Source organism: Ixodes scapularis, unplaced genomic scaffold, assembly GCF_016920785.2.
Source record: "Ixodes scapularis isolate PalLabHiFi unplaced genomic scaffold, ASM1692078v2 PGA_scaffold0__279_contigs__length_252992795, whole genome shotgun sequence".
NCBI lineage: Eukaryota > Metazoa > Arthropoda > Arachnida > Ixodida > Ixodidae > Ixodes > Ixodes scapularis.
This window is the reverse complement of record NW_024609835.1, coordinates 174,813,064-174,833,413: the sequence shown is the minus strand read 5'-3', so window position 1 is coordinate 174,833,413 and position 20,350 is coordinate 174,813,064. Positions and strand designations below refer to the sequence as shown.

General features: G+C 46.1%; 1 pseudogene; it reads right to left on the bottom strand.

The window, feature by feature from the left end:
- Positions 1-1,051: 1,051 nt before the first annotated feature.
- LOC115312183 lies at positions 1,052-20,075 on the bottom strand (annotated as a pseudogene).
- Between the last annotated feature and the right edge of the window lie 275 nt (positions 20,076-20,350).

Genomic DNA, 20,350 nt, shown 5'->3' with positions numbered 1-20,350 from the left:
AGTGAAACCCCACATTACGGCATTACCTATGTTCCCCTTCTTGGTTGGTATGCACTACTGCAACACATAGTACTCTAGGTGTGTCAGCTATTTGATCATCCAGCCATGCTGTCTGGTCGCAGTGTGTGGATGGACCTCTGGTGCATCTGAGCCGCTGGCCTCACTCGTCTCTTGTGTTCGTTTATCCGGCTGTCCATGGGCTTCTTTTTCATCCGTTAGTATCCAAGTGGTAGGAAACACAGAAGATGGCAAAGATATTTTCCTGTTGTTTTCAGCTGGATTTCGTAATTGACACCGGCGAATGAGGTCCAGGTTCAGACGTTGGTGCCACCCGTCATTTGTTTCCGCGAGGAATGACCGAATGCCTGCTGATTTTATGATGAATGTTGGGATCCAAGGTGAAGTTTCGGAGAAATTCTTGATGTAAACTGGCTGACCTGCCGAGCACCATGCTGTTACGTTGTCGGTTGGCGTTTCTTCAATAGCCAACAAGTCGTCCCTGATATTGAGACTAACCCTGTGCAGTTGCTTGGTTGGAAGATTTTAGCTCTTACCAAGACACACTTCTTTCAGATGTTTACACTCAGGTTTTGGCATTGGTTTGCTTTGATGACACCTGGTGTGAAGAGGACTGTAGCATATAGTTTTGACTATTTTAAACAGTGAAGTTAATGTATTGCCACATGTTCTTGTCTTGAAAGGTTGTCGACTATTGAATATTTAAAATAATGGTTATGTTGTTTTTTGTGAGTTGTGACTGTTTGGTAAGGATGTTTGGACCTTGATCTAGATTGTGGTGTTCAGGCCTTTTCCGTGCACATTCTGGTATGAGTGTTCTTCAAAGTATAGACGCTTTCCGACTTACACCGAGCTTTCTTGTCTGTTCTGATGTAAACAACCTACTTGGTGTTCGCTTTTTACTGAAATTAGTGGATACTTAATCTTGCCATGCATTGCCAAAAGTCTGTGTACTGAAGCTTGGCATTGTTAGTTTTAGTTCCAAGGCCGAACATTTTTACATCAAGAGAGAACATATTCATTGATACATTTGTTACGCCATCTTGGCCGCGTCCGTCTTCTTTTCGCCTCCTCACTGCCCCGTGCACCGGTGAGGTGGCGCCTTCTTTTGAGAGCGCGCAACAACATTTTGCAATACACGACACCTCCCCCGCTTGAGAAGCGAGTCGTTGGCTTGATTAGAGGCCGAGACATTCTGGTGGTCTCGCGGCTCGACCGCTGCAGTGACTTGCGTCGCCTCTTCTGGGCAACCCGGTTTTCCATTGTTAGGAAGATTTCCTTGAGGCACTGCTTGTAGGTGTTCTTGTACGACGGACATTCCCGACGGCTGTCTGGGCGATGTATGATCTCCGTGTATCCTCTGGTCCAACATTGGTTCCTTGTTGTTGGGTGCCTTGCCTAACATGGACCACAGTACCTGGATGGAGGGGCGCTCTTTCTTTCGTCCTGTGTCGGACATTGTAGCTTTCCACCTCCCTTTCTCGAATGGCCTTGTTTCGTTGTCGATACGTGAATCGGTACATCCACTTTGTTTGCAATGCCCCCGGGCATTGTAGGAACATTTGTCTTTAGCTTGCGGCCCATGAGAAGTTCGGCAGGGAAGTAGCCCTCGGGGCCTGGCGTTGCTGGGTGTACCAGAAGGCCTTGAATGACCTTCTGAATGTTTTTGGCCGTCTGAACCGCTCTCTCGGCCTCACTATTGCTCTTTGGATAGTGTGGGCTAGATGTCACATGTTCTACGCCCCAGCCACTCAGAAATTGTGCGAACTGGAGTGAGCTATACTGTGGGCCGTTGTCCGACTGAATGATATCTGGGATGCTGTAGCGAGCGAACAGGTCGTCCAAGAAATGTACAACACGCTTCATCTGTGTCCCGTGTAGCTCTTCAAGTTAAAAACACTTTGAGTAATAGTCCATGGCTATGATGTAGTTCCTTCCTTTGAAGTAGAACAAATCGGTGCCGACCACTTGCCATGGACATTCTGGGAGAGGAGTCTGAAGCAGATGCTCAGTTGGTGCTTGGCGGTGCCTCTCGCAGGCTGGGCATCTGCTCACGAACGCCTCGATGTCTTGGCCGATCTCTGGCCACCATGTAGACTATAGTGCTCTTGTGCGACACCCGACGGTACCTTGATGTCCTGTGTGAAGTCTTTCCAGCACTTCCTGACGTAGACTTGGGGAAAAGACGAGCCTTGTTCCTCTGAGCAGGAGACCATGTACAACTGACAGTTCGTCAGCCACACTTGCATACTTGTGCACTTATGGTGTCAACGTCTCCGTTTTCGGCGATTTTGTTGCACAACAGTGCATGACGCGTGATGTCATCTTGTCTTTTTGCAGCTCGGCTCTAGTCCTGTTTAGCATGTCAGTGGAGGCTGGCAGCTGCTCAATCGTCAGTAGTTTGTACTCTTCGATTGCTGATGCTAGGTTTTCATCTAGGCACTGCAGTGGTTTTCGCAACAAGACGTCGGCAGTGTGCATGTCCTTTCTTGGTATGTGCACCATTGTGAAATCGTATCCGAGCACATGCAAAAACGCTGAAGTCAAGTCATTTCGTCAATGCTCTTCATCGAGAACAAAGGCACCAGTGGCTTGTGGTCAGTCTCAATCACAAAGTGCAGTTCGACCACATACATCCTGAAATGCTCACACACCCACGTTGCAGCGAGAGCCTCCTTTTCTACCTGAGCATACTTTTGCTCTGTTGGTGACAAAGCCTGGGAGGCGTATGCCACTGGCTTGTTGCTTCCCTTCGTTGTTGGCTTGGAGGAGTATGGCTTCTAAGTCATATGGTGAAGCGTCTGTTGATAGTGTCAGAGGCTTCTGGAATCGTAATAGCACAGGACAGGAGTTGTTGTCAGGTCAGCCTTGATCTCGTCGAACGCTCTTTGCTGAGGTTGGTGCCAACACCAACTCGTTTCGTTGAGCAGCAGCTCTAGTAGCGGCTTTGTCTTCTCAGCCAGTCCTGGAAGAAATTTGGCCAACTGATTCACTATGCCCAGGAAGGACCTCGGGTCAGTCATGTTCTCTGGTGGTGGCATCTTTCTGATGGCTTCTGCTTTCTCCGAGTCTGCGGCAATACCATTCTGTCCCCGCACGTGTCAAGGGAACTTTATTTTTGTTTTCCGGAATTCACACTTGCGTGAATTTAATGTCATTCCAGCTTCTCTGAGGCACTGTTTGGCTCCGTGATCACCTTGATCTCTCCTAAACACGACAATGTCATCTTGGTGGCACGCTTGTCCAGGCAGTCCTTCAAGGATGCGGAGCATTTCTCTTTGGAAGAACTCTGGAGCTGTTGCAATGCCAAAGGGTAGCCGCACGAATTGAAATCTCCCAAATGGCGTAGTGAAAGTGGTCACGTCTTTCAATTCTGGTGCAAGGGGTGTCTGCCAATAGCCAGCGTTGGCATCGAGCTCACTGAAGAACTTCACATTGCCCAACTTTGCCAGGTTTTTTTCCACTGTTGGTATGACGACTCTCTCCCGGATCACTTTCTGGTTTAGTTGTCCGTAGTCGACACATATTCTGATCTCGTTATTCTTTTTCTTTGCAATGACCATAGGCGCACACCAGGGCGTTGCATGGTCAACTTGCCTGACGACTCCCAGTTTCTACATGCTTTCGAGTTGGTCTTTGACTTTGGGCAGGAGTGGAACAGGTACTCGTCAAGGAGCTGCCACTGGATAAGGTGTAGCATTCGTTTGGAGCGTCACCCTGTAGGCTGTCTTCATTTCACCCAGTCCCGTGAACAGCGTGCTAAACTCGTCTTGCCTCGGGAGACTTGCCTTTTTGAGTCGGGTTTTCCTGTGTTTTTGTCTCCACTGTCTCCAAGTGTGCCAGAAAGCCAAGAGCTTGTATGGCTGGTCGTCCCGACAGTGCAGTCTGTAGCCCTTCCACTATAAAAACTTGTTGGTGCATTGACCTGCTGTGCCATGAAATGGTTTGTGTCCGACATTTCCTTTGCCGTGATGGGTGTTCAGCCAGGTCCAAAGAGTCTCTTGTTGGGTGTCCTTGGTTTCTCGATGCGGTTATTGTCGTACTGGGACGGAGGAATAACACCGACATCCACTCCTGTATCAACTTTGAAGTGCACTGGACATCCTTCCACCATTGTTGTGATGAATCATGGTTCCTGATTTTCTTTGTCATGGAAGTCCAACTTTCCAGGAAGTTCAATGGCGTACGGGTTGAAGAAGTTCCGGCCATTTTGCTGCTGCGTTGCTGCTGCCCTTTGTTTGGAGGCGTTTCCTTCTTTGTCCGGCATGTTGAGTAGTTGGTGGGCGCTCACCCATCTCTGGATGGCATCCTCTTGTTCTTGAGGTTAGTCATTTCTTTCTTTTCTTTTATCGCTCCCACCATGTCATGTTTCCAAGGCCGAACATTCTTACGTCAAAAGAGAATGTGTTTATTGATACATTCGTTACGCCATCTTGGCCACGTCAGTCTTCTTTTCGTCTCCTCGTTGGCCTGTGCGCCGGTGAGGTGGCGCCCTTTCTCGAGAGCGCGCAACAACAGTTTGCTATACACAACAGTATGAACAGTGGTCTGGTACCTCTGACCATTTTAACAGTGAAATCGTGTATGCTTTTCCGCTTTATAACATCCCATATTTATTGAGTAGGACAGTTCTGGTGCATTTTTCTGTGCTGTAGCCATTTGCTAGTAAATTTATTCCAGTCATACCATTACGATAGTATTTTTTTTAAATCTTTATTTCAATCGCTTTTGAATTTTCTTCCTAAGATTATCTATGGTTGGTGACAGTTTAAGAGTGCAGTCGAATTCCCATGCAGAATGCGTTCATCCCGTTCTGCCAAGCTTTGGCTGAGCGTGCACGCTCGTGCTATCAAGGCCAAAAATTACGTACTGTAGGCAGAGCACCTATCGTTCTTTTCACCTGTCACCAACTCTAGTATGGCAGTGTTCTTTGAACCTTGGTAAAAATCTGTCCCTTGAAATTTTTTTAATTGCTTATCATTGTATCAAATCTCAAGTGAGTTCCAGAATAACCACTGGTTGTGTACTGTTTTTCCTATTGGTGGACTTCCTTGCTCACTGATAGATTTTCCACTCAATTTTTCTGTGAATACATTTTACAGGTGCTTGTAAAGGTTTTAACTTTCATATTTGTGATGATAGAGTTTTGCAAAAATGTATAGACCAGACAAGTCAGTCTGACGAACCTGTAGCTCCATGCTCCAGAGCTCTCAACGCAGCCCATTTACGAAATCGGTGCCAGATCATAGATTAGTGCCGAGCAGTAAGCTCGGCACTAATCTATGATCTGGCACCCAAATGTGTTGTTCCATTGGCACCCAAATGCACATACAATTGCAAATGTAACCTTTACCATGGGATGCAAATGGGTTTAGGCACCAATGAAACAGTTGCATTCCTTGCGCCACACATATTTAATAAATAAGGGCCAATTTGCGGGTTCTTATATTTGGTCTGCTGTACGTTACTCATGTGACTCAAAAGCTGTGAAGTCATTTTGTGCAACAAAACTAAGAAATTGAAAAAAAAAATCAAAATGACACTGCTATACTGGTAGAGAGGAAGCTAGTTTGTGTTTTGATCTATGGCATGGCAAAACGCACAGTAAAATGCATCACCAATCATTCTAGTGTTAGGCTGAGATACTTAGAAGAAGAACAGAAAGGTTAACCTAGGTTAACAGTAAGTAAGTAAAAAAAAAAAAAAGAAAGAAAAAAGCAATAGGGGTAATACATAGTCATGAGGGGCAAAGCGGTCGAATCGAAGGTGCGAGCCCATCCTCGGTGGCTCACCCGAGCTCCCAACATCGCTCATCTGCTGCGACAGCTGGACGACGCGTGTTTTTGCAATGAGGGCTCCAGTAAAAACGTATGAACTCGCGTTCGCAACCCAACTTTCATTCAATCTTGAGGCAAAATATACCGTGCTCGTTCAGTGACTAGACATTCTACGGCATGGCGTTGTAACGCCAGCGACGTGATATCAAAAGCCGCCAGCGACGTATGATATCTAACGTATCAAGTACACATCAAAACCGAAATTACGAAAACATTTGGCCATTCCGCTTGATGCTCAGTTGGGTGTTGTCAAAAATACTGGCAGCCTTATCGCTCTCCTTCGCAAAGACAAAGCAAATCGTTGCCGAGAAGGTATTTCAGCCCGTGGGACTCTCGCGCAGCTGCTCGAGACGGACGGCTGTTTTGGATTTTTTTTTTACTAATAACCCGACAAACCCAACGCGAACCGCTTTCCGTACGCCTACGGACTGCACTACGGAGATTATATTACAAAGTACACAGCGCTACATACCCCACATATAGGCAGTATTAATTGTAGATTTCACCCAAACGGCATATTGCAACCGCAAACCCGATGTTTCTATCACTGATCTGACGTCACGACTCCGTCGCAACGTCGGCCATTGTTATTTGCGGAAATCACTGTACAGTTTCGTATGCACGCTGATAATTGATTTAAAACTAATATCGGGGCTCCTTTTGTAAAATAAAAATTGCATATGTCTATATCTAGGCTCCCTCGACGTGAGTAGCGCGAAAACTTACGAACTTCCGGATTTCACCGGACACTCCCTTTAAGTAAAAAAAAAAAAAAAATGTCCACAGCAACCCTTTCGCATTGACACAGCGATTTGGAAATAATTACAATAATTTATATTTAAACTTTCCGCGACCATTTACAATATTTTGTCACCAAGGGGGGAGGGGGGGGGGGGGGGGGGCACAACGGAGCATGCGCGTCAGATCTCCTGCAAGAATGATGGTCGCTTCCCGCAAGGCTTGGATAGCAAATTGCGTACCATTGCGATTCGCACGATTACCAGGGACCTCCACGCTTTCCCATGCCCTGTTATTCGACAGCACCATTAGTTGCAGAGTGAATTTCACAACATGGCGAAATGCGGTACATTTTGAAGATTTGGGAATTTCTCGCGAGACGCGGGGACAGGAGCCCTCAGTGCGGGACAGCCCCGCGAGTCGCGGGACGGGTGGTCACTCTAAACCAAGGGGCGCTTCAAAATTGCGATGGTAGCGCCACCGCAATACAAAACATGGTCGCGTCGCGTCGGTCGCGTCGCATTGGCGTCGCAGGTGTTTCGAGCGTACGGTGGAGATTTAGAAGGAGATAGAAAGCGTGCAGGAAATATATCACATGGTGAGTAAAGAAACGATAGAGAAGCTCCAATAACACGCATCTTCCGTCGAGTAAGCGATTGATTGCCCCACCAACGAGCCAGGTGCGCCTCGCAAGTACGACTGTACGCGGCGTCTACGAGATCACTTTACGGGTGAGCGATGCTTGTTTAAGTTTTGCGCTGAAATAACGTTCTGCTTTCTCCTCTTAAAAGAAAGATCACTAATCACAATAAAACAATGTTCTCGTGCCTCCTGTTAGACGGTGTCGGGATACTCTTTTTCGGTAGCTGAACCCCCGGCAGGCTACGTTCTCGCACTTGATGCTACGACTTCAATTGGATAGCTTTGCGGGCTCGTCCACGTCGAAGAAATATTAATGTGCCGGCGATCGTGCGGGCATAGGCTGGTAATTACGGGAAGAGAAAAGACCCTCGCATACAGTTACGACTACAGGTCCTCGCTGGGCTGGAGTTGTGGACCGGTGCGAGCATTGTACTGACGATTGTCTTAATTTTATTAGTACTGCTGAACAGGTTTAGGACGTTTCGGTGTAGGGCGTTTCGGTGTATGACGTTCCGGTGCGGACTTTTCGGTGCACGGATTTTTCGGTGCACGGACATTTCGGTGCTCGGCCAATCAATATCAAAAGTTTTCTTTTTTTTTTTTGTTTCTAAACACAATAAGCACCATTTTAGCTAGAAATTCATTTTTTCGCACTTTATAATTTTGTAGACTTGGTCATCCATTTACGGTCACTTACTAATATACAACCTGAGTGACTTTCTTAAGCGCAGTACCATCGTGTGTGAGAATTGGAGACGTTGGACGTCATGGTTCGTTTGCCGGTGTATCTCTTCCAACGTAAGCACTAGGCGCGTCACATCATGTTTACGCGTTGAGTCGACAGAGGCATTCTTGGCGTCTTCTTTAAACGTTTTTGGCTTTATGATTGGTAATCCGTCTAGGAAAGGCACCAACAGCAAGAAGCTTCAGAACGTTGAAAACAACCCGAGTAAAAGTTAAGGAATTTCGCAGGACTTCGAGACGGCCTTCTTCCTGTGTCCTTTTTCTTGCACGAAGTTTCCCATCTTTTACCAACGTCTCGGGTTATTTTCAACATGAGCAACATCCACCAGCTCGCCTGCACACTCACCGTTTTTTCGTAGAGCTTGAGAAGTTGTTTATGTGCGATATCCCAAAACAATTTGGAATGTCTTGAAATGTGCGTGCACCGCGAAATCGTATAGCATCAATTGTTTAGCACACCTGACAGGAGAAATTAAAGCTCTTCCTATCCTCCACACGTCGCAAGGTTTGTAAGATTAATCAAGACAAAAAACACATTAAAATTACCGGAGACTGTGGTAAAAAATGGGAAACGTCGTGGAAGAAAAAGGACACAAGAAGAAGAACGTCTGAAAGTTCCACGAAGCTTCCCATCTTTTACCAAAGTCTCGGGTAAGTTTCAAGATTCTCAAGCTTCTTGCTGTTGGGGTCTTTCCTACACAGATTACCAATAAAGAACAAAGCCAATACCTTTACAGAAGACGCCGAGAAAGCCTGTATCGACCCGACGCGTAAACACGATGTGATAAGTTTTGTGCCTACGTTGACAAAAAAAAAAAAAAAGACACCGGCAAACTAAACACAACGTTCAACGTCTCCGATCCTCCCGCGGGATGGTGCTCCACCTAACAAAGTCACATAGGTCGCATATCAGTAAGTGACCGTAAATAGATCACCAAATCTAAAAAATTATCAAGTGGAATTTTTTTTTTCCTAAAATAGTGTTTTTTAATTTTAGAAAAAACACAATTAAAAAAAAAACTCACTATTTTGATTGACCGTGCACCGAAATGTCCGTGCACCGAAAAGTCCGTGCACCGAAATGTCCTCACACCGAAAAGTCCCACACCGAAAAAGTTTGTGCACCGAAATGGCCATGCACCGAAAAGTCCGCACACCGGGAAGTCCGTGCACCGAAAAGACCGCACCGAAGCGTCCTACACCGAAATGTCCGGATCCTCTCCTGAACACGCTTCCTGCACCAGCCTGCCTCATCAGTAGGGAACTGCTGTCCGCAATGCCCGGCAGGACACTTGCAGATAATGTACACATCTCGATGAGCAAGGCCTGTCAAAGAATTTGTAGGTTTAAGAACCTTGACTACTTCAGGGATCTTCCACGGCCTATCAGCTGTTCCTGATATTCTAAACCTCAAGAAAGATGTCTCCCAGTTTGTGAGAAAGCAGTCATCACCTAGACTAATCTGTATCTTTATCCAAGTTATACTGAAAATTGGGGTACAAACTAAACCAAAACATGGAACTCGAAGACAAAAGAGACTACAGAGGTTACAAAATAACTAATGATACATCAACTAGCTAAGAACCAGGCACATATAAAGAGTGCAAAATAGACGAGGAAAGGTCACCTGTATATGCGAGCGAAGGAATGAAAATTATTTAAAATCAAAGAAGAATCTTTCACGTGCAATTACACGGTTGGTGGGTTCCCTGCAATCAGTCTCCATTAAATTAAGGTCACCTCGGCTGGTATCTCGCCTAGTAACTTGTTGCATAATGAGCCTCAGCGTCATTCTTGCGGGTGAACCACACCCACTGAAAAAAATTAGTCAAAAATATAAGATCCCTGGCGCGATCAGCGGAAAATCGCCACGAAAAAAAAAAAAAAAAAACTATTATAGTCTCTGACGATTAATGGCGTAGCCCGGCTTTTTTTTTTCGGAGGAGGGGGGGAGGGGGAGGAAGAGGATGGGGGGGGGGGGGGGGGCGGGTTCGCTGAGGTGGCTGGGATTTGCATCCCTTTTGTGTATGTGTTTGTGTGTGTGTGTGTGTGTGTGGCCGGGGGGGGGGGGGTGCGTGGGTATAATAAAGGGTCGAACAGCTGAAAAAACGGGGACAGCGATTAAAAAACACACGTCAGGACAAAGCTACACTCGCAACCCCAAAAAGACACCTTCCCCCCCCCCCCCCCCCCCCTCCTTGCTACAACACTACTGACGAAGTAAGAACGGCGGGGCGTCTCTTCTGAACGGCCGACCTCCAGCACGTCTTCGTTGCCCTTCGATGCGATTTGGCTGTACGTCACGCTCGAGCTTGCAAGATAGAAGCGCTGTTGAAGGTTGGAAGATAGAGCAGTAGGCCGGGTAACTGAAGCTCCTCCCTGCTGTTCTTATCTTGTCAGTGATTATAGTTGAAATATTTATGCCAAAGGTTCCAATATCGCGATTGGGAAGGGACAGACGCGCACGTAAACCCAATATTCCGTCACGCAGGCACTGCGAACGGACTTTCCCGCTTTCGGTATTCATGATGTTTTTGTTCTGACAGCAATTCCATTTCGTTTTTCCGGCATATTTAGCAAAACTGATCTTCTAACGATCGAGAAACTTACTTTTGTCGGAGCACTGCCGTGGTCGAGGCTTGGTGCCATTTGAGTCTCGCATAGGCTTTTCAGGAAAGCGGTAGAACTTTAAGGACTGACTACAACAATATCGAAGGTTGTTACTGCAGTCAACAACGAAAGATTTCTGCTAGCCGGGCTTTTATATCTTCTCTATCGTAGTTAGTATTATTGACTAGCGTAGCAGACCGCCTATGGGGGCGAAGCGGGGCGATGACCAACGCGAGCCACTTGGCTCGGGGCGTTCCGCCAGGGGCTGGAATGGCGCTGTAGTCAGCGGCGAAACTTGAGCGCTTCAGATTCGCCGCACGTCAGACAGCCATAAAGTCGAAGTAAAACTGCTCATATATAACACAAAATACACGGTCTGCAGACATGATTGACAGAATCAATATCTGCGGACACTCCTCAAGCACCTGACGTCACGTTGCGTGACGTCACAGTGTCATATGACGTCACTTTGTCACCTGACGATTCAGAGAAGCAGCGGTATAGAGCGAGAACAATCGGCGCTGCGAGTACCTATAGATACTAATGTCGAGCGCATATAAAAAATACCAAATAGTCAGGCTTTTTTTGTTTAGCTGTTTCGACGAGTGCAGCAATAGCGCCTGTGGCCTGTTTCGTCGGCAGGTGATTCTGGCTACCTAGCGGACGCGAGAGAGAAAGCGGTCGACGGACGCGTTCTGCCCTTCGCGTCGTTCTTCGTCCAAGACGGTCTCTTCTGGAAGAAGCCCGCTGCTTTTTCATTATTCCAGGCGAAGGCAGGCAGAGTCGCGCAGCTGATGGCCGCAGGCTTTGCTAATTCTCGATAAGCTCCGTCTTAATTCGTCTTCGGGGCGATATAACGGTCAGGTCAACGCCGCCTAAAAGCAGGAGGCCCACTCGCTTTCTTCTTTTAGCTTTTCGTGCTACCGTTTTGTACGCGCTTCTTAAGCCTACGTGACTAAAGGCGAACGGAGCCTTTTGAACTGTTAAGCCGGAATAAACGTCCGTTGTGGCCTGTTTACAACACACGGGACGACATACAGTTTTCGTTTCGCTGGTCGATTTGGTTAGTAAAGTGCGCCTACTAACGTGGCTTATAAAATCTGAGACGCCATTCCTTAATAATGACGGTCGTATTAGCAGCCAGACGGAGGCGTGAGAGAACGACCGGAGGGAGGCGTTGTAGGACGCGCCAGAAAGACAGCCGATTCCGACCGATTTCAGCGAGGATAGATCTGGCCATGACCTCCGAGACTTTCGGTGTTTGAACATTTGAACACGCAAACAACAACAACAACAAAACAGTGAACACATACACTGTTTGCGCACCCGAAATGTTGAATGGCATGCTTCTGCCGTCTCTCCCAAAAAGATGGCTGCATCCAATCATCATCAGCCAATCAGGTTGTCGCGTGAAGCGGTGACGAAACGTGAAGGCATGATTGGCTGGCGCCTTGTAATTCGGCCATTTTTTCTGGCACGACGTACGAATTGTCGGACGTTTGATTGCGTATGTGGCTCACCTCTTGTGCTTCCTGCCTGTGTTGACCAGTGACGAAGTAAATGGGAATCGACACGCGGCCAACGCCGTGGAATGGCGACACCCCAGTCAACTTCAGCCATGCCGGAATTTTGACTCTCAAGGCTCAATGTTTTGATTTAATTAGCGGGCTTCACTGGCTGCTCTGTCAGCTATTGTTCAGTGGCGAATGCTGATAGAAGTATTTATGCGTATACATACCTGCAAAAACTGTTCGCATGCGAACATATGAATGCACTCTAGTACGGACGATAGTTTCCTTTTGTTCGACTCTCGATGCTATCGAAAATCAGCTTTCAGAATACTATCACGTGTTACAAAAATAAAAGCACTACACAAAAAAAAAAGGATATGACAAGGAAATGACGACGTACAGGGTGTCACAAAAGAAAATTTACACGGTCTTTTTCACCGCAAAAATAAACTAGGCTTCGCCAAACGCTCATTCTCCGCCCAAAGGTAGAGCTAGAGGTCACAACCAGATGCCAAAGTTTCAGCCCGATCCGATAACTCAATCAAAAGTTATAAGTGATTTTCTGAAAATTTCAATGGGAAAATGGAGCCCATTTTCGCTTGTTTTCGGTTTCTGGTGCCATAGAGCCCCATGTGTTTGAAAACGCCGCCGGCCGCCATTTTCCCATTGACAATTTCAGAAAAGCACTTATAACTTTTGATTAAGTTATCGGATCCGGCTGAAACTTTGGCATCTGATTGTGACCTCTAGCTCTACCTTTGGGCGGAGAATGAGCGTTCGGCGACGCCTAGTTTATTTTTGCGGTAAAAAAGACTGTGTAAATTTTCATTTGTGACACCCTGTATATGTACGGGTCGATAGATATGCGTGATCCTGGGAAAAACATAAAATTGACACGAAAAAAGAAAACAAAAATTGCATTCTCATACAATAAATTTAAAGGTAAAACAGAAACGGCGTTTTGCTAGTTTTCCTGCGCACATATTTTGTATATTCTTGGGGTTCTGATATTAGGCTTCGGTCTTGAGTATGCCCACATTTGTAAAATAATAAAGTATAATTAGTATTTTTTCTTCCTCTTTTTAAAGCTATGGAAAACAACCACGGAAGACGTTAAGCATCAGGATTTTTACAAGTTTGTTTCACGCTTGGGTTTTCTTTATTATTCAATTGACACATATTTATTTTCGTCTTGGCCACTGACAGGTGAAAATGAGCACTCTGCTGGGGATCATAACTTTTTTTTTTTTCTAGTGCCCATTTATAGCGAATTCACAAAAATCGGGAATAGCTGTTGACAAGACCAGTTAGGCTTGTATGCCGTGATATATTGCAACATGCTTTGTTCTTGTTCTTTTCGGTAATATTTTAAAACGGTGGCTTGGAAATGGTTTTCCTGTTGGTATAAAATACACCTTTAAAATTCAGAAGCCGTCACATAATCTATAAATAAATATTTTGGAATCCATAAATGTAACAAAGATATTGTTGTGGAGACATCAAATTTAATATTACCAGATAAAAAGCTCATACGTAGCCAACATGTTTAGATACTGATGTTTTTAGTTTTTTAGTTCTTCAAATACAGTAAGTTTGGAAATGTAACGTTAACTACCGGGTGACTCAAGGAGTCGGCAGGCTCTTTAAATCGACCGGAAAATTCGGTTTCCTAACCCATCGCGCTACGACTTTGTGCAGCGTTGCCCACGGATGGTGATTTTTTTTTTTTTTTTTTATAAAATTTGCAAAGAGCGAACTTACCGGAGGAAAAAGTAAAGAAAGAAAAAGGCTTAGCTCCTATGGAAACGCAGCGACGCCACCGGTCTTCAAACAACAGGACGCCGTTTCGCACGGGAGACAAGAGATGGCGCAACGAACGCCGCCAACGAACGAGCATACGGCGCCGAGAGCAGGCCTTTTTAGCAGACGATCTTTTCGACTCAAAAGCGGCGCGCGTTCCGCAGGCGGCGACAGTCGCAGAAACAAAAACAGGCGCGGTAACAACAAGGAACTGCAGTTCCTTGTCTGCTAAATACGCCGGCTCTCGGCGTCGTCTGCTCGTCCGTTAACGGGCAGTTGGTGTCGCGACCGCTTGCGCCATCTCTTGTCTCCCGTGCGAAACGGCGCCGTGTTGTTTGCAGACCGGTGGCATCGCTGCGTTTTCGTAGAAGCTAAGCCTTTTTCTTTCTTTAGTTTTTCCTCAGGTAAGTTTGCTCTTTACAAATTTTACAAAAAGAAAAATGCACCATTTGTGGGCAACGCTGCACAAAGTCGTAGCGCGATAGGTTAAGAAACCGAATTTTCCAGTCGATTTAAAGAGCCTGCCGTCTCCTTGAATCACCCGGTAGATTAAATATCAAATATAAAAACGAAAATTTCATGCGATCCAAGTAGCGATATTCTTGGCAATGAAGCATTATTACAGTGGAGAAAGAATTCCGAAAGCCAATATTGTGTCCTTTCTTTCATGCAACCTGTTTGGTTCGAGAAAACGCCAAACTTATTGATTTGAATCCGGGTAAAGTCATGTCCTCATACTTGCGCATTCAATTGCCATAGCTAGCATCATATTCAAGCGGGCCTCGGGATTAAGGCAACACGTAGTTTACTCCTCCAGGGCGAAAGGAATTTTCATATGTCTGATTGAACTCCGCCTATAAAAAGCGAAATGCACAGATTGGAAAGCTATCTAAAACTGCCATAAAAACTTCGAAAACCTTTCAAGTTGATATATTTTATTCACAGTTTTCCAATAGTGTACAATGGATACTTTTTATTACTTAATTGACAATTTTTTTTTTTTTAAGGATTTCTACGGATTTTTTTTCTGCGTTGTTTTCTAATATGTTTTAGATTGTTCCTCAATAATCATGCCGAAGTCCCGAATTGCAGTTGCGTTTTTCTCCGGGCTACGCGATATTTTCGTGGATGGACACATAATATACTAGTAAGAAAATTTTAAAAAATTCAGAGAAACAAAGTTTTTAAAGCAGAGAAAATATTTAAATAGTGCAATAAAGCTCTCGGGCAGGCTACACACTCTTGCACCCTGGGAGATACATTGTACCATTCGGGTATAGCTACGAGGTCTGCCGGTGCAAATGTAGGAATCAGTTCTGACCAGGGACAAAACACAAACTTGCATTACATTTTGTTTACAAACTTGTGTCTGGCCACTGGGAGAGTGTCGGCAGCGTCCTTTCTTGCAAAAGGCTGGTCATGCAAAAACTGACTCCGCCCATGTTCGAAGCGCACACGTGCATGAAGCGAGCATGTTTCACATGTGCTCGGAGCGTGCACCCGCAGATAGTTTCATCAAGTCAGCAGCTAACATCGTGCCTTTTCTTAATGACATATTAGCAATGGGGCAGCGGCTTTGCTTCCCGTTTAAGTAGATCGTTCTGATACCTTCGATGACGATACACGAAACCCGATACTCCGTCAACGGCCTTGCGCCTTCATCGTATCGTTATTGGGTGTGGTTTTGGGAGGTTTCGAAACAATCTACTAAAACACCCTCATAGCGTTTTTGTTTTTTAGGACACGCAGGCTAACGTGAACCCTTTACACGACTGACGCGGTATGACGAAAAGGTATTACAGACATATGCGACCTATTCAACAGGAAATCGCGAAATAATGGACTGCGACAATATTCAAAACGATATGTATGCCACGCATACACAGAAAGCCCCGTATACGGCAATGAAGAGGTGACATAACAAAACACGCCAAGCGCCGCTTCGCGGAATTTTAGACACTGTCCACGCCATTGTCTTTCAACCACTTTCCTCTCTCTCTCTCTCTCACACACTCTCTTAAAACACCTGCGTTTCGATGATGCGGTGACGTCATTCGGTTTGCAACAGTTTCTGCCACTCCTCGAAGGCTGACAGCAAGCGTCCGAGGCTTTGTTTACGTCTCGTTGAAATCCCTCGTCTTGAGCAAACAATAAGTTGCAGTGCTAGAAGACAGCATAAACTGCGAAATGACGAATTGACGTTCTGAAGATAACACCACGCAAGATGAACGGAAACTTGTTTTTCTGCGCGTGGGAGAGAGGACACGTGCGCTCGGTGCGACGAGAGATTGAACGATGACACGTGTTTCCGATTCGCAGTTTGGATAGTAGGGCAAGGTCTTCGGAGGCTCGGTGTCGAATGCCGAGACGCCTCGACTCGCGCGAAACGTGAAGTGGGATAAGCTAAACGTGACGACGCAGTGTGTTCAACCTTTTTGTAGAACGTCAAAAGCGCTAAAAAAAAAATACACGAAGGACGAGTATGAGGAAGGACGTACACCACGTAGCGCTCTGTGGTGTATGTGCGTCCTCCTTCTACTAGTCCTTCGTGTTTTTCGGCGCTTTTAATTATCTATACAATGTACAACCAATTCACCCATGTTCGCACCCTTCATTTAGGTCTTTACGGCGACGCGGTCGCCACCTCGCGGATCTTGAGCGAACCATTATGAAAGGCTATATTCCGTTTCACTTCGAGCCTCGACCGCAGCTTTCCGCAGCTTGCGGAATATTTCCGCAGCTTGCGGCTTTTAGGCGTTGCCTTTCAAGCAGCACCCAAAAGTGCATCGTCACGGCTCTTTGCAATCAAATTAACTCGGCTCCTAATATTTATTCACTGGCCCGACGAGATAATCCAGTGAGAGTTTAAAAACGTTATAAAACGTAAGATGGAGGGAAAAAACCATCTTCATATGCCAATAAAAAGTCAAAATCATGGAGTACACGGTTGTGCTAAATATACACGTCATGCCCTCTTGCTCGAGGTCCAAATGCTTCGGCCTAATGGGAAGTCTGACGTCGGCAAAACTTAGCCAAGTTGAGCGCTCCTCCTTGGAAGTATGAACGAGAAAGAAGCGGCGTGCATGATTACAGTTATAATGTTTGTTTGTTTGTTGTTGTTTTGTTTCTTCTTTTTTTTCGGGGGGGGGGGGGGGGGGGGGGGGGGGGGGGAGTAAGGATGAGAAACGAGCGCATATTCATCCAAGTACGCGGGGGGTAGATTGGAAACGGCTGTGAGTCACTTCGGCGAGTTGATGAGGAGCACAGTTTTGACTTTGACCGATCATCGCTCCCTCTGCAGCGCCCTCACGCCGCGTCTACACCCGAAGGCTGATTTTTCTTTCTCGGCTGTGGAACGAGTGGTACGGCAAAACCCGCGGGTGACAGTCGATGAGGTGGCTGGAGGATGGAAGATTGGTCAACGCTCGCCCCTAACTCCGTTTCACACCGTCACAGACAGCACCACGATGCGACGGGTCGAAAGAGGTTGTATAAAACTTCTGGAGTGGCGGTCTCTCACACTCTCCCAAAGCGATTGGGTGAAGCCAGTTTTGCCGATCGGCGGCCATATCACTCAGGACAAAAAAGATGCAGCGCTGGAAGGGGCGCTTGCAGTGCTCTGTTGCTTTTAAAGCTGCGTATTACAAAAAAAAACAAAAAAACATATATATATATATATATATATATTTTTTTTTTTTTATGGATTTGAAGGTTGCTTAAAGGAGCCCTGCAAGGACTTTTTTACTGGTTTTTAATTTGCACCGAACCTGAGCGCACTGAACGTAGTGACTTAATGAAACTTTTCTTTTCTCGAATTTCGCTTTATTTTAAAAATTATAGGCAAATTAAAATTACAAAAACAAGCAAAAAAATAACCTCCGCGATGACGTCCTTGGTAGCTTGAGTGGCCGTGAACTAGAGGAGGGCTGGTGAGCTCATAGAGCGCTCACGGCTGCCGCACTCCGTGTCCACGGCGCGAGAGGGCGCCACTAAAGCATGTTCTGGATAGGCTGTATACAGCGGACAGCCAGAGCGGCTTTCATTGCATTTGCTGCGCGATTAAACACTAATTCGGCCTGACACTTCATTGGCCACTAACGACAGCCAACACGGGGTAAAGATCAGTTCAGAATGGGAGCCACTTCGCGCTGCCATACCGCAAAACGGCCAAACCGCAAGACAAAGCTTCTTGCCGAAGGCCTTCGGAACGCTCGGAGCCGGTCGGATCCTCCTGTACATACGACCGCAGCGCCGCCGCGTACATCCGGTACCTTTCCGTGTCGGCGCCGGATCCCAATACTCCTTTCATGTATGCGCCGCTTTTTCCACCGCTTACTGGCGGGCAGGGTGTAAGCTAGACAGGTGGGGAAACGGCCCATAGAAACCTACCGCGGCGCCGTGACCGTATTGTGTATTCGTCGGCTTGCGGGTTGCTTGCGGGTACCCCCGATTTGCGACAGATGGCGCTGCGGCGAGAAGAAAAAAATTGGAATCGAATTTGCATGGAACTCTATGGGAGAGTGCGCAAAATAAACTGAAAGGACGACAGTCCTCTATTGAAAATCCACGAGAAACCTTCTCCGTCAGTTTAACCGGTCGCCAGCGTTCGCCCACCTGGAGTGAGAGTTCGCGGTGCTCCACATAGATGGCGCCACAAAAAAAGAGAAAACCGAGGGGGACACAATCCGGTCACTCGTTTGGCTCTCGTTTCACCACCTGTCTATCTTACACCCTGCTGGCGGGTATGTCGACGGGTCATTTCTTGTTTCCGTACTTTATAAACTGCATTTGTTTCTTTTATGATCTAAAATACTGAACAAAAACTACTTTTCTGCATAATTGAAACAGTTCGCGCCACTTATATCTTGTATTTAGACCAAAAAGAAGCTTTTATCGGTTCCTACCAGTAGTAAGCCCAGGACCAAAGACGTCACATTTTGCGCGCTTTCGGTACTGCGGGTCGCCCTCGTCGGTGGAGGAGGTTTGCACGTCGTCCGGTTAAAATATGACGCACTGATATTTAGTTACTCTCTCCGTGCCCGCTGGCTTGCCCGAACCCCAAGAGACGTGGAAACTGCAAAAAAGGTAGACGCTTAAATATGATTGCAGGGCCCCTTTAAGACACGTTGGATTTCTTTTTCTCAGATATCTTATTTTCACCTTACAGTTACCTGCGAAATACAACAGAAGCATCTAGGCCGAGTAAAGGGACCAAAATATGTCTCTTTTATTAATATAGTTGTAAACATAAACTCGCGTTTTTCATTTTTTTTTAACCTGTTCGTTTATACCCAGTACTTACAAAAAGCATAACGCTCAGGATGGTGAGGAGAATACAGAAAACTAAATAGATAAGTCAAGAGGATATTGATAGAAGCAAAATCAGTGAAAAAATGCTAAATTTCCCCATAAAACAATTATTAAACACTTAAATGTTTCAGTTGAAACTACTTTTCCTTCAAAGCAACTCGTTATCCAGTTGAATTCAGCCTATTTAATGTTTTCGTAATGAATACATAGCATTCCTTCCACGATTGCGAAAACTCGTTCACGGGAAGTATCACCGTATCAACGAAATCGACACTCTGAGAAATTAGAGAAAATTCAAACTCGCGAAAATAGAGTCGTTTATAGCACTTGTTTTGCAGATGCATGGCTGTTATAAGCGCACCGTTTTGAGTTTTAGATGCAACTTACTAAAATACAAAATAAGCGTTCACAGTTACGTATACGATACTCACCGCGTTCCGCAGGTATGCTAGAAATGCAGAAAACAGTTGGAAGGCTACCAAAACAAAGTCTTCTCGTTTGACCACTTGTGTCAAAGCAGTCAGCTTCGAAGTGTACCGAACAAAGAACGTCAGTATTTTTAATCAACCCGCAACCCCCCCCCCCCCCCCCCCCCCCCCCAACCTGCCGTGCAGCACGCTCCCACGCAGCACGCCAAGAGTTGTCTGTGGAAAACCTGCGATGTGCGTGCATTTTTAATGCTCTATTTCTCCTTTCAAATGCACATAATCATCGGGCTTTCTCCCGTAAGCCTGCTCACGTGCTGCGACATTCGTTGCAACACGTGCTTGCTGCATATACATTCACATGTAATGTAGTTGCTGCAGTTTTCACCGTTGGCTTTCACGCTATTTACGTAAGCGAAAGCGACGCAGGAGCCCACCATTGCCTTCGCGAACGGCTGCAGTTGCTTCACAAAGGGTTGCCTCCAATAAAGCGCCAGACATCAAACCAGAAACAGTAAGAAACCTCCTTGGTCGTACTACGCCACAGACTGCGTCAATCCGTTTTCTGCCCTGAGTAAGACGGCGACGGTCAGTGTTTTTGGCGTCAGCTACGAAGCGCCCCCTCCACGCCAGAAGTTATAATAAAACCTTCTCGGACGGGGCCAACGTCATTAGATTAGTTCAGTTAAGAAACTGCTCACGGACGCTGCTTGCA